General features: G+C 36.4%; 1 long non-coding RNA gene across 2 annotated transcripts in view; it reads left to right on the forward strand.

The window, feature by feature from the left end:
• LOC105864087 (uncharacterized) overlaps window positions 1-3,792 on the forward strand; it is a 33,226-nt gene extending 29,434 nt beyond the window's left edge. For both annotated transcript variants that reach the window (XR_012916042.1, XR_012916041.1), the window contains 2 exons: window positions 635-701; window positions 2,766-3,792. This is a non-coding gene — a long non-coding RNA (uncharacterized LOC105864087). The remainder of the gene's footprint in view (window positions 1-634; window positions 702-2,765) is intronic.
• Window positions 3,793-15,107: the final 11,315 nt, after the last annotated feature.

Here is a 15,107-nt window from a genome sequence, read left to right on the forward strand (position 1 = left end):
TGTATATATATTTTAGTTGGTCAATTAATTTATTTCTATTTTTGGTAGAGACGGGGTCTCGCTCAGGCTGGTTTCGAACTCCTGACCTTGAGCAATCCGCCCGCCTCAGCCTCCCAAAGTGCTAGGATTACAGGCGTGAGCCACCGCGCCCGGCCAATTTGGTCTTTTGATAACACCCAATTTTGCTAAGACTAGGAAAACATAGTAACATTTATAAATCATTCCTAAGTATAAATTTGCATAAAACTTTATGGGATAATTTTCAATATCTATGTAACACCAGGTTTCCTGTGACAAAAATTTTATGCATAGTTAAATGAAAAATGTTTACAGGGAGGTTTATGAGGTTTTAAATGCAATGTAATTCATCTTGAATCCTATAAATTATTAATCTTATCATGGAATTTTGTCTCCATTAACTGATTCGAAGTACATTGTTTAATTAATTAAAAAGGAAGTTGCAGAATGATATGTTACAATAGCATACCATTTATTGTGAAGTTTATTAAGAGAAATGTTTATGGGTACATACATGTGTTATAAATGTACAATGTCATGTTGAATATTGAGAAACAGGAATGAATTTGTAAATGGATGCCTGAGGGTTTTTAACCTTATCTTAATCATTTTAAAGGTAAAATCATTTCAGCACATCCACAAGTGTGCCATATGTTCCTTGGTGTATGAAGTGACACATGTAGGTAAGTGGAAAATAACCATATGTTTTAGAACTTTATAATATACTTTTAAAAACACAGCAAACACCTTAATGTTGAAATATTATAAGAATTACCATTAATTTCAAGAATAAAACATGGATTCCCATATTCTTTCATGCTTTTTAAGACACTATACTGCAGCGACTGGTAAATGCAGCAGGATAAAAGGTTTCATGCTATAGTGTTAGGATTTCAGAGATTAGGGCCTGGGCCTTGTGGCTCACGCCTGTAATCCCAGCACTCTGGGAGGCTGAGGCAGGAGGATCGCTCGAGGTCAGGAGTTTGAAACCAGCCTGCGCAAGAGCAAGACCCCGTCTCTACAAAAAATAGAAAGAAATTGGCTGGACAACTCAAAAATATGTATAAAAAATTAGCCAGGCATCATGGCGCATGCCAGGTACTTGGGAGGCTAAGGGAGAAGGATTGCTTAAGCTTAGGAGTTTGAGGTTGCTGTGAGCTAGGCTGACGCCACAGCACTCTAGCCCGGGCAAAAGAGTGAGATTCTGTCTTAAAAAAAAAAATATTTATGGACCAACCATATTAGCTCCTAGATACTGTAAAAAAAAAGCTAAAATCTCTGAAAATTTGACAACATGTAGATTTGGGAGCCAAACCCAGGTTTTAAAGAGTGACTTATACAGGGTCTACTTAATGAAATTTTTTCTTTATCTCTCTGGTGACCAAAGGGCCTAAGGGCATTCCTAGTTCTAAACTGTAATGAGTAGGGTCACCAGAAACTGAGAGGGAACCTATCATTTTGCCCAGTTGACTGGGAAATGGACCACCTGTGAACTGGAGAGTGTAGGTAGAATTTTTTATCTCCTAGCTTTGCCTTAAGCATAGCTGCTGTTGTGGAGTTTCTTCGTGCTGGTGGCACAAGCACTGAAGTCCACAAGAGAGAAAGTCATCTTTATTTAAATAACATGGTAATGTTAACCTGGTGGATAGAGGAGTGCGTAGAATCTCTGTTATTATTTCTTATTTTTTTGTTGCTTTTTCACAGTGGTGGTTGCAGTCATACAGATCCTTGTGATAGCAAGGTGGCTTAAATTCCCAGAGAACTATTGTGTATCTAGTGTAATATAGGTTGAATAAAAATGTCCCTCGGAGCTGAAGACTTGGGTAATCTCAAAGCAGCAGCTAAAGAAGGGTATCTCCTCAGTTTTTACGTGATCCAACCCAATTCCTGAGCTTACCTACAAGCTGATTATGCATGGGATAGTCCAAAAGAAATACAGCAATGTTTCTCAAAATCATAAGAATTTAGGGAAAAAAAGGAAACTGGTTGAAAGTTTCAAGTAGTTATTTATAGAACTGAAAAATAAGTGTGTGAAGTTTTAAATAAAGTGTATGAGTTCAGTAACAAAATAGAGATAACACAGGATAAATGATGAACTTAAAGACAAATAATTAGTAACCAATTTGAATAACAGAGAAAAGTATTGCTAAACAAAAAGGTAATAGTGTTTCAGGGACCCATGGGACAATTGTGTGTATGTGTGTGTGTGTGTGTGCGCTTTTGGAGTCACAAAAGAAAAAAAAATCTTTGAAGGACTAATTGCCAAAATTTTGTGAAAGGAATAAATTTACAAATTCAAGAACCTCAGATCTCAAGAATCGTAAACTCTAATGCATACAGATATATAACAAAATCCAATTATGAAATGAAAAGATTAAGAAAATATATTGGAGGCTCCTGTCAAAAATCAAACTATTGTTTACAGAAATAGCAATTAGAATGGCTTTGTATTTCTTTTCAAACTAGAGTCTAGAAAATGGCACCTAAAGTGCTGGAGGAAATGAATTTTCAACTTTGGAGTCTGTAATAAGGAAAAGTATCCTTTGAAATGAATTCAATAAAAAGTTATTCTAAGACTTGCAACTTCTTCCAAGTATTAACCCATTTGTCTCATTCTTAGGGTCTACCCATTGCTCTAGTTTTTGCTCCTTGTCTGTTTATAGCAACATTACTACCTCAGACCTTGTAACCCATTTTGGCGGTAATTAGCGGTGCCTTACCAATGTTGTTTTTTGTTTTTTTTTTAGGATATGGTGTTGCTGTTCCAATGTGGTTCTCTAATTCTGGTTACTCCATTGTAGCCCTTGAAACTAATATGTGTCAAGTTTTTATTTTCCACACTATTTGTCATCGAATATTAGTGTAACTTTTCTCAAAAATGTTACTCAACAACATGCCTGTATATACCTCACCTCTTCTTTCTCCAACATCTTAGTAAAGCTGTTTGGTGATTGACTGTGGCTCTCCCCATAAAGAGATCATCTCTAGACTGCCTTTTGGTTAATAAATAAGACAAAATTACTTAGACCTAATTTGAGAATCAAGGATTCCCTCTGACCATTATTTTGTATAATGCCTCTTTCTTTCACCTAACATTTACCCCTCACTGCCTTGTTTTGCGCACCTTCTTGGTTGTAGCCCTACCAAACATTGGCATTGGGGATTCGATTGGAGTGGAACGTACGGATTTCATGGAAGTGCTGAAAAGAGGAACTAACAAGGGAACATCATTGATCTATGTAGCATGGGGTAGGGACATGAATTGATAACTTGGCTTTCAGAACCAAACCCAAGAGTCTTAATTATGAGAGAAAATGCTCTGCTGTGGTTCTCCAAAATGGTTGGAAGCACCTGTAATTTAACTGACTGCAGAATTTGCCTTTTCCTACTAGGTGGCTTTGAAAATAATTTTGTCACCTGAAGTTAATGTATTTTTCAGCAATAACCATAGGGCATGTTCCCCATTCTTGCATCTCTTATAAAAACAGCTAATCTTTAGATAACTTCTCTAATCCCATTCTTACCACTGTCATAGAAGCATGCCATCTGGTTAGAGTCATGGGCAAATTGGACAGGATATATTGATTTTCCTCTGGTAGTCCCTATAGAAATTTTGTCGAACTGGACTGTGCACCCTGACTTTCAAACTTGGTGGAATATTGTATTTAAACACTGTTACTTCGCACCTTGAAATATGCGTAGGTCCCATGTGTACAAGGGGATACAATAATAAACATGTTAAGTGAAAAAAAATAAACATGTTAAGTGGTACCATGTGCGCTCTAGGATTTGTATTTCTCACATGTTAGTCATCCATTAATGTGTCTTCATCCTGTTGCCTTACGCCTTAGGGCTGGTCATGATATAACTCAAGGGATTTAAGGATATACCACAGTAGATTGTGTACCTCTTCTTGATTTCTCAGAATGATGTTATTTGGGGAGATTCCTGGAGGGATCATTGACTTATTTGTATGAAGCTTTCCCTACATTGAGAGAAGTCCACTTATAAAATATTTATGTGAAATTTGTCCTTAAAATCAACTGAAGTGATCAATGATGTCACTTATTTCCTACAGAGTAGTCATGTTAGCTTCACCTCATTATCTTTTTTACAGAGGATAAGATTCCTCTAGAGTTTCAAAATTAAGGCAGAGGCCGAGCCTCTGAAGTCAGTACATCCTGCTGTATCTAAATTAATGCCTTGGACCTAATAGACAAGTCAATATTGAAACTGAAAAAGCTACCTGGCTTTATAAGGCATTCCTTTGTACCTTTGTGATTTCTTTATATAGCTGGGTCTCTATTTCTGGGTTACATAGTTGAAGTTAATACTATAAGTGGTGTCTTTCTGCTGCTTGAAGGCCTTTTGTTTCAATGTTATGTAAGATATTACACTTTTTGCCTGGGTGCAGTGGCTCACGCCTGTAATCCTAGCACTCTGGGAGGCCAAGGCGGGAGGATTTCTCAAGGGCAGGAGTTCAAAACCAGCCTGAGCAATAGCGAGACCCTGTCTCTACTAAAAATAGAAAGAAATTAATTGGCTAACTAAAAATACATAGAAAAAATTAGCCGGAGGCCGGGCGCGGTGGCTCACACCTATAATCCTAGCACTCTGGGAAGCCTAGATGGGCGGATTGGATTGCTCAAGGTCAGGAGTTCAAAACTAGCCTGAGCAAGAGGGAGACCCAGTCTCTACTAAAAATAGAAAGAAATTAATTGGCCAACTAATATATGTAGACAAAATGAGCTGGCATGGTGGTGCATGCCTGTAGTCCCAGCTATTCAGGAGGCTAAGGCAGAAGGATCTCTTGAGCCCAGGAGTTTGAGGTTGACGTGAGCTAGGATGAGACCACGGCACTCTAGTCTGGGCAACAGAGTGAGACTCTGCCTCAAAAAAAAAAAAAAAAAGAAAAGACATTAAAGTTTTGGATCCAGCCTGTTTGATAATCACAGTGGCCAACAGAGTAGTGTATTTATGGGAAACTTTTCCAGGAGCCAAGCTAGTTTAGAATCAATGCATCGATGTTGTTGGCAGACAATCATCCATAGGTCTCTCTTTTACCACATCTTATGAGCAAATGCACTGGCTATCTTTTCAACGATGTTTGTATATTGAACAGCTTTGAAAGAGTATTCTTCCAGAACAGAGTGCAGGTTTGTTTACTGTCCAGTATAAAAAAAGAAGAAAGGTTAGGTTTGCTCACAGGTCATTGTAAAAGATTCTGATTTCCTATGCTTCAGGTTCTTTACTTGTATGTAAATCGAGTGAATGTTTCCACCTGGGTCACTTTTCCTTGCCCTTTCAGAATATTGAGGGCATGAAGAACCAGTACAAACCATTCATGAATTTACTGTGAAGATGCTCATCCTGCTTATTGTGCCATGAGTTATAATGTTTTGCCTCATGTCTTCTGTAAGAATTTCCAAAAATATGACAGGCTTATATGTTAGCTTGAAAGTATGACAAAGTCACAGGCATTTCACAGCTCATGACAGGGCAGATTATAATGGGACCTGTATAGGTTTTAATTGAAGTAGTCCTAATCTTTAGGAGATAGGAAAACATTAGGTAGGTATATCTTAATTCTTAGAACAACCTAAAAATATTATAAAAAGATACAGAAAATATTAAATAAATTGGAGGCCGGGCGCGGTGGCTCACGCCTGTAATCCTAGCTCTCTGGGAGGCCGAGGCGGGCGGATTGCTCGAGGTCAGGAGTTCGAAACCAGCCTGAGCAAGAGCGAGACCCCGTCTCTACTATAAATAGAAAGAAACTAATTGGCCAACTAATATATATAGAAAAAATTAGCCGGGCATGGTGGCGCATGCCTGTAGTCCCAGCTACTTGGGAGGCTGAGACAGAAGGATCGCTTGAGCCCAGGAGTTTGAGGTTGCTGTGAGCTAGGCTGACGCCACGGCACTCACTCTAGACTGGGCAACAAAGTGAGACTCTGTCTCAAAAAAAAAAAAAGAAAAAAAAAATAAATAAATAAATTGGAATACTAAAAACGTTTTTATATACCAGTGAGTAAAGAGGGTAGAGTTAAAAAAAAAAAGGAAGACAAAAATAGTAATGAAAGGATAGACCTAAATTTAACAAGGTAGATAAATATACTAATTGTACATGGTATAATGTTTTTGGGTCAAGATTGTTAGACTAGGTGCTTATTTATCTGAAAATAGATCTATCCTACTAAGTACATTAAAAGTCTGGACATTATATATAAAACAAATATAAGAAGATCAAAGAAATGAGGGCAGATTGGTTGGATACATTGGCAACCAAGCAAATTCATAGTGCTTAATGCCTTTGTTTTTCTATTATCTGTATCTTGGGTTAGATGTTAGCAAAAGCTAGGTAGTAGAAGGGAAATGGGTACAGAACAAATAAAAAGAAAAATTAGAAAACAAGAAATACATGCTCTCTCTATCATAGCCTACAACATCCCATCAATTTGCAATATTAATTCCATTTGAAGACAGATAAAAAGACAACTTTTAGAAAATAATGCAGTATCCTAACTAACCAACAGGATGAAAATCACAGGCAGAAGCATCACTTGAGCCCAGGAGTTTGAGGTTTCTGTGAGCTAGGCTGCCACCATGGCACTCTAGCACCGTCAACAGAGTGAGACTCTGTCTCAAAAAGAAAAAAAAAAAAGAAAAGAAAAGAAGCAATATTTGCTCTGGATAAAAATGAATCAGTGAAAGAACTCTGGAAGTATGAAGAATCAGAGTGAAAAGTCACCCCCAAAGGGAACACCAGCTCTCTAGCAATGGATATGGATAATCTGTATCAGGAAGAAGAGGTCAAATCATCCATTTTGTAGGTAGTTTGATCTTATATCTAGAAAACTCCAAAGATTCCACAAAGATACTCCAGGAATTAATAAATAAATTTAACAAAGTATCAGGTCACAAAATCAATGTACACAAATCAGTAGCATCCCTATATACCAATAACAGTCAAGCTGAGCATCAAGTCAAAGAATAACATTCAAGAAAATAAAATACCTAGGAATATATTTAACCAAGGAAGTGAAAGATCTCCACAAAGGGAACTGCAAAACACTGAGGAAAGAAGTTGCAGATGATACAAACAAATGGAAAAGCATATACTCATGGATTGATAGAATCAATTTCTTAATATGTCCATACTACCCAGGGTGCTTTATAGATTCAGTGCAATCCCCATCAAAATACCAACATATTTCTCAGATATAGAAGAAATAATTTTCTTTGTGTGGAAACAGAAAAGAGCCCAAATATCCAAGATAATTTTAAGGAAAAGGAACAAATCTGGTGGCATCACATTAGCAGACTTCAAACTATACTATAAGGCTATAGTAACTAATTCAGCATGGTATTGGTACAATAACAGAGACATAGACAATGGAATCAAACAGAAAACCCGGGTATAAAGCCATTCACAGTTAACTGATCTTTGACAAAGCAGGGGAAAAGAATCCCTATTCAGTAAGTGGTGCGGGGAAAATTGGATAGTCACATGCATAAGAATGAAACAGGATCCATATCTCACACCACTTACAAAAATTATTTCAAAATGGATAAAGGACTTAAATATAATGCATGAAACCATAATAATTCTAGAAGAAAATATCAGAAAAAATCTTTACATATTGGCCTAGCAGAGAATTTATGAAGAGCTCAATGGCAATCACAGCAACAACAAAAATATTAATAAATGGGACTTGATTAAATTAAAAAGCTTCTGCACAGGCAAGGAACTAATTACCAGATCAAATACCCTACACAGTGGGAGAAAATATTTGCAAGCTACACACCCAGCAAAGGAGTAATAAGCATAATCTACAACGAACTTGAGCAAATCAGCAAGAAAACATCAAATAACCCCATTAAAAAGTGGGCAAAAGACACCAACAGAAGCTTTTCAAAAGAAGATAGATAAATGCCCAATAAACATGAAAAATGTTCAATATCACTAATCATCAGGGAAATGCAAGTTAAAACCTTACCATGGTCAGAATGGCCTTTATTAAAAAGTTTAAAAAGAATAGATGCTGGCATGAATGCAGAGAGAAAGGAATGCTGATGCATTGCTGGCGGGACTGCTAATTAACGTAGAAATCTATGGAAAACAGAATAGAGATTTCTCAAAGTACTAAAAGCTGACCTATTTAATCCAGCAATGCCACTAGTTGGTGTTTAACCACAGGAAAAGAAGTCATTTTAACAAAAGACACCTGCACTTGAGTGTTTATTGCAGCACAGTTTACAGTTTCAAAGATGTGGAATCAACCCAAATACCTATTAGTTGATGAGTGGATTAACAAAATGTGGTATATGTACACCATGGAATACTACTCATCCATGGAGGTTGACTTAATGCCTTTTGCAACAATTTGGATGCAACTAGAGAACATTATGCTATGTGAAGTATGTAAAGAATGGAAAAACAACCACCACATCCACTCACTATTAAATTAGAACTGAAGAGCACACATGTGCATAGAGGGAAGTAAAACTCAATGGAAATTTCTTGTACTATGTCTCCGTAAAAAAAAAAAAAACTCAATGGAAATCAATCAGGGAGCAGGGGTAGGAGAGGACGAGCAATAACCTACGTAAGGGGTACAGTGAACTCTATTTGGGTGATGGGAACGCTTATAACTGTGACTCAAGCATTATAAAAGTGATCCATGAAACCGAAAATATTTGTATCCCGTAGTACTTTGAAATGAATCCTCCATAGTAAAAGGAAGTGATAAAATTTCTTAGAATATTAGGAAGTTTCAACAAACAAGAGGAGACAAAATATGGAAAAGCACGAGAGACTTTTTACCTTATTTGAAAGTATGTCTAATGTTTGAACAAAAATCACATTCTAAATACATATAGTGACATTAAGATAATTATAAACAGGCTGGGCATGGTTGCTCATGCCTGTAATCCTAACACTCTGGGAGGCCAAGGCGGGTGGATAGCTCAAGATCAGGAGTTCGAAACCAGCCTGAGCAAGAGCAAGACCCCGTCTCTACTAAAAATAGAAAGAAATGAATTGGCCAACTAAAAATATATAGAAAAAATTATCTGGCCATGATGGCGCATGCCTGTAGTCCCAGCTACTCTGGAGGCTGAAGCAGGAGGATTGCTTGAGCCCAGGAGTTTGAGGTTGCTGTGAGCCAGGCTGACGCCATGGCACTCTATCCTAGGCAATAGAGTCAGACTCTGTCTCAAAAAATAATAATAATAAAAAAAATTATTTTAAAAAGATAATTATAAACAGATATGGGAAAAGAAAGAAGTATATTTCCTATACTGCACTCAAATTGGGTAAACGTTACCAACAATAGATTGTGATAATGTGTGCATTTATAGGATAATACTAGGAACTAATGAAAAACTTTGTTAAGAGATATACTCAAAAATGTTATGTCAAAATGGAATTCTAAAATATGTTCAAGTAACAAAAAAGGAAAAATAAATGAGAAATAGAGCCAACATAAAGCAAAATATAAATCACTGCATTAACTGCTAACATATTAACAATTACATTAAAAGTACATGCTTTCTTAATATATTCATCAGTTAAAAGAATGACAGAGATCATGAACTTGACCAACCATCAATATATATTGTATACCAGCAGATTGTTCAGAAGTATTGAAAGTGGGAGATTGGATTTTAAAAGATAGAAAAACCTAGACTTAGCAAATATTACTCTAAATAAATCAGGAGCTCCTATAAAGTACATTTTACATCAATTGGACAATAAAGCACAATACATAATGATAAATTAATTGCTTAATCAACCACGAATTCATGTCTTGAATTATATACATCAAACAGCAGAGATCCAATTTACAGAAAGTAATAACTGGTGTATAAATAAATCAATAAATTGACGGGTTTGCTTCACTCCTCAATCATCACATTATGTGTAAAATTAATAAGGGTATATATATATATATCTGTTCTACAAACTATGAACTTCTCAAATTTAACTGAAATATAGAGCACTCTACCCATAAAAATTGAAATATATCTTCCTTTCAAATGTACATGGACCACTTGCAAAGATATGTGATATTCTGGGCCATGAAACAAACTTCAACATTTTGTTATAGCGTTTGTATTCTAACTACAATAGAATCAAAATAGAACTATATAAGAGAAAAATAACAGGAACATTTCCAAACCATGGGAAACTCAGCAATATACTTCTGAATAACCAACAGGTCAAAGAAGTTTAGAAGATGTTTAAGATAAGTAAAAATACATTAAGGGCCAGGTATAGTGGCTCACGCCTGTAATCCTAGCTCTCTAGGAGGCCGAGACACCAGGATTTCATGAGCTGAGGAGTTTGAGACGACACTTAGCAAGAGTGATACCCTGTCTCTACTAAAAATAAAAAAGCTAATCTGAAAGGAAAAAATTAAGCGGTGTCGTGGCACATACCTATAGTCCCATCTACTCGGGAGGCTGAGGCAAGAGAACTGCTTGGGCTGATGAGTTTTAATCATCAGCCCAAGCAGTGAACTACAATGATTCCTCTGCACTCTACCCAGTGTGACAGAGACTCTGTCTCAAAACAAAAGAACATTAGAATGAATTATGGAAATATTTGTGAGACACACTTAACACAGTACTGAAAACAACTTGTATGTCACTGAATATACTAGAAAATAAAAGTTTAATATCCATTAACCATAGAATCCCTTTAAGAAACTGGAAATTTGAGATCCAATTAAAGTCAAAGGCATAAAAGTAAGGGTATAATATTAAAAAGTGCATTTATCAATGAAAATAAATGTAGAGAACATTAGAGAAAGTCAATAAATTAACAACATGTTTCTTTTAAAAGGTAAATGAATTTGACAAACTTATGATATCAGAAAGGCCACAAGTCAATAATAATGTTAAAATTGGATTTAACTATAAACCAAGTCGTTAAAAGCATATAAGCAAAACCTATTAAGATCGATATGTGTTTTAGACTTGTTAGATTAAATGGACCAGTCTATCAAGAATACTAACTACCCTAGGTAACTTGCAAAAGATATTTTGAGTTGCCTAATACCTATTAATTACATTCATAAGTTGCCTCCTTAGGGCAGTAGGCAGCGTGTCAGTCTCATAAATACATTCATAATTTTATCACTTTTGAAAAATTAACATCTATGCCTCTCTGGTTGCACTTTCAGTCTCTTCTAATTGTTTAAGGAAACCCTCATGGTGCTTCTGGAAAATATTACATAAATTAATTACACTTTCTAACTTATTTTCTAACAATAGTCCTGCCAGTATACCAAAACTAGGAAAAGGCACTATGAAAAATGAAAAGTACAGAATATTATCCCTTGTAAACATTTGTGTGAAAATCTTTAATAATTGGCTAATCTTTAGCCAATTTGCGAAAGCATATATCTATTTAAAATATTAAATCAATAATATCTCTGTGCAATAGGCAGCACTATCCCTTGTTGTATTTATTTTGGATTCTATCAAATATTTAATGAAATTATACAAATTATCTACAATGTCTTCCTGAAGATGCATGTAGAGCTAATATATCTTAACTCATTGTATGAGTCCAGATTTATATTAATTCAAAAACCACACAAAGACATTACAAGAAGAGTTAACCAAAGACCAATATTTCCTAAATACATATTTTAAAAATCATCAAAAAAATATTAGGAAATTGAATCTGACGACATGTGAAAAGAATTATACATCAGGCCGGGCGCAGTGGCTCACGCTTGTAATCCTACCACTCTGGGAGGCCCAGGCGGGCGGATTGCTCAAGGTCAGGAATTTGAAACCAGCCTGAGCAAGAGCAAGACCCTGTCTCTATTATAAATAGAAAGAAATTAATTGGCTAACTAATATATACAGAAAAAATTAGCCGGGCATGGTGGCACATGCTTGTAGTCCCAGCTACTCAGGAGGCTGAGGCAGGAGGATTGCTTGAGCCAAGGAGTGTGAGGTTGCTGTGAGCTAGGCTGACGCCACGGCACTCACTCTAGCCTGGACAACAAAGTGAGACTCTGTCTCAAAAAAAAAAAGAAGGCCGGGCGCGGTGGCTCACGCCTGTAATCCTAGCTCTCTGAGAGGCCGAGGTTGGCGGATTGCTCGAGGTCAGGAGTTCGAAACCAGCCTGAGCAAGAGCGAGACCCCGTCTCTACTATAAATAGAAAGAAATTAATTGGCCAACTAATATATATATATATATATATAAAATTAGCCGGGCATGGTGGCGCATGCCTGTAGTCCCTGCTACTGAGGCTGAGGCAGAAGGATCACTTGAGCCCAGGAGTTTGAGGTTGCTGTGAGCTAGGCTGACGCCACGGCACTCACTCTAGCCTGGGCAACAAGCGAGACTCTGTCTCAAAAAAAAAATGCTGGTGAGGATGTGGAGAGATAGGAACACTCTTACACTGCTGATGGGACTACAAATTAGTACAACCTCTGTCGAAAATGATTTGGAGGTACCTCAAAGAGCTGAAAATAGAAATATCATTTGATTCAGCAATGCCATTACTGGGCATCTATCCAAAGGAAAAACATTGTATAATAAAGACATCTGCACTCGAATGTTTCTGGCAGCACAATTCACAACTGCAGAGACGTGGAAACAACCCAAGTGCCCATCACTACATGAGTGGATTAATAAAATGTGGTATATGTATACTATGGAGTACTACTCAACTACAAAAAACAATGGTGATTAGCACCTCTTGTATTATCTTGGATGGAGCTTGAGCCCATCCTTTGAAGTGAAGTATCACAAGAATGGAAAAATAAGCACTACATGTACTCGCCATCAAATTGGTACTAGCTGATCTGCACTAAAGTTGCTCATATGGTAGTAATATTCATTTGGTGCCAGTCAGGTGGGGGTTTTGGGGGGGTAAACTCACACCTAATGAAGACGGAGTGCACTGTATGGGGGAGGGGCATGTCTCTAGCCCTGGCTTGGGTGATGCAAAGGCATTACTTATAACCAAAATGTTTGAACCCCCATAATATTCTGAAATGAAAAAAGAAGCCAAACTCAAAAAAAACATTAATAATACGCTAATGTAATGATACACTAATGTAATAATACATTAATGTAATAATACACTAAGTAATACATTAATGTAATACACTAATGTAACGATAAAATTTGGTTTTCTCTTTTGAACAAGATTTCTGTGTAATATTAATGGGAAATAGTAACAGATTTTTGTTTACCTTTTGAGTAAACTGCAAAAAAAAAAAGCAGGGGAAGAGAGAAAAATTCATTTTTCTTTCTTATTAGTCTGTCTGTCTTTTTTTTTTTTTTTTTTTTTTGAGACAGAGTCTCGCTTTCTTGCCTAGGCTAGAGTGAGTGCCGTGGCGTCAGCCTAGCTCACAGCAACCTCAAACTCCTGGGCTCAAGCGATCCTCCTGCCTCAGCCTCCCGAGTAGCTGGGACTACAGGCACAAGCCACCATGCCTGGCTGATATATATATATATATATATATATATATATATATATATATATATATATATTAGTTGGCCAATTAATTTCTTTCTATTTTTATGGTAGAGACGGGGTCTCGCTCAGGCTGGTTTTGAACTCCTGACCTTGAGCAATCCGCCCGCCTCGGCCTCCCAGAGTGCTAGGATTACAGGCGTGAGCCACTGCGCCCGGCCTGTCTTTCATTTTTTGTTAGGTCTTATGATTGGGAAACTGAGTCTCCTCTCTGTCAAAGAATAAAGGTTTTTGCTTTTTGAAATCTTTGGTTTATCACATTACCTAAATGAATAACTATTATTTTCCTGTGACCTGTCATCCTATTTTGAACAAATATTTTAACCTTGATATTTGATGAACTTTCCCAAATGAAAATTTACATATTAGGCTTATTTTCTATGTTAAAATTATATGAGAAGCATTGTCAGATATGAAACAGCATTTAAGTGTCTTTGAGTTATATTTTATTGGTAAAAAATGTGTTATTAATACCTGTTCCAAAATTGTATGAGATTCCTAAAATTCTGATCTCTTGGCATGTTTTCTCAGTAATAATTATGGTTATTATGATAAATCATTGTATGCCACAGACATAACCAAATTTTGTTGTCAGTTGAATCTTTAACCATGACAATTCTAAGACTTTTGTCATTAATAATTTTTGTCTTACTTTGATTCTTCTCAAAAAGTAGTTTATAATCTGCCACAGTCCAAAGTTTGCTTCTTGAAGGAAAGTAATGGAAAGGACTATGATAAGTACTCTTGAATAATAGTTTCTGATGACTTTGAAGAACATACCTAATTGGACTAAAGAGAGAAAAATCTTCCAGGACTCTAATTAAATAGCTGATATGTTGATGATGGTTGCTAATCCAACCTCAAACAGAGCAAAAATTAATTACATGGGACTGAACTAATAGAGGACAGAAAACATAATTTATTATATTTTGGGGGTTTTATAAAATAATATTTTTATTTGAAACATTAGTGATTCTTTCTGTTTTTTTCCCATAGTCAAGAAACCTGCTTAATAAAACTATTTATAGGGCCGGGCACAGTGGTTCACGCCTGTAATCCTAGCATTCTGGGAGACAGAGGCAGGTGGATTCCCTCAAGGTCAGGAGTTCGAAACCAGCCTGAGCAAGAGCAAGACCCCGTATCTACTAAAAATAGAAAGAAATTAATTGGCCAACTAAAAATATATATACAAAAAATTAGCCGGGCATGGTGGCGCATGCCTGTAGTCCCAGCTACTCGGGAGGCTGAGGCAGGAGGATCGCTTGAGCCCAGGAGTTTGAGGTTGCTGTGAGCTAGGCTGACGGCACTGTGCTCTAGCCCTGGCAACAGAGTGAGACTCTGTCTCAAAAAAATAAAACAAAATAAAACTATTTATAGCTTACAACAGATTGTTAAAATACATTTTTGTGAGCAAAATCTGAAGCATTTATCATTTTCTCTATGTGATTTCTCCAGAATTTGGAAACTCTTTGTGTCCAAATATTCCTAATTTATAGCAATATAGTTATTTGCATAAGTACAATAATAATATATTTTCTTTTGTAACAGGACACAACTGGAGACACTGATTATTTTACCAAG

Source organism: Microcebus murinus, chromosome X (assembly GCF_040939455.1).
Source record: "Microcebus murinus isolate Inina chromosome X, M.murinus_Inina_mat1.0, whole genome shotgun sequence".
In the NCBI taxonomy this organism is placed as follows: domain Eukaryota; kingdom Metazoa; phylum Chordata; class Mammalia; order Primates; family Cheirogaleidae; genus Microcebus; species Microcebus murinus.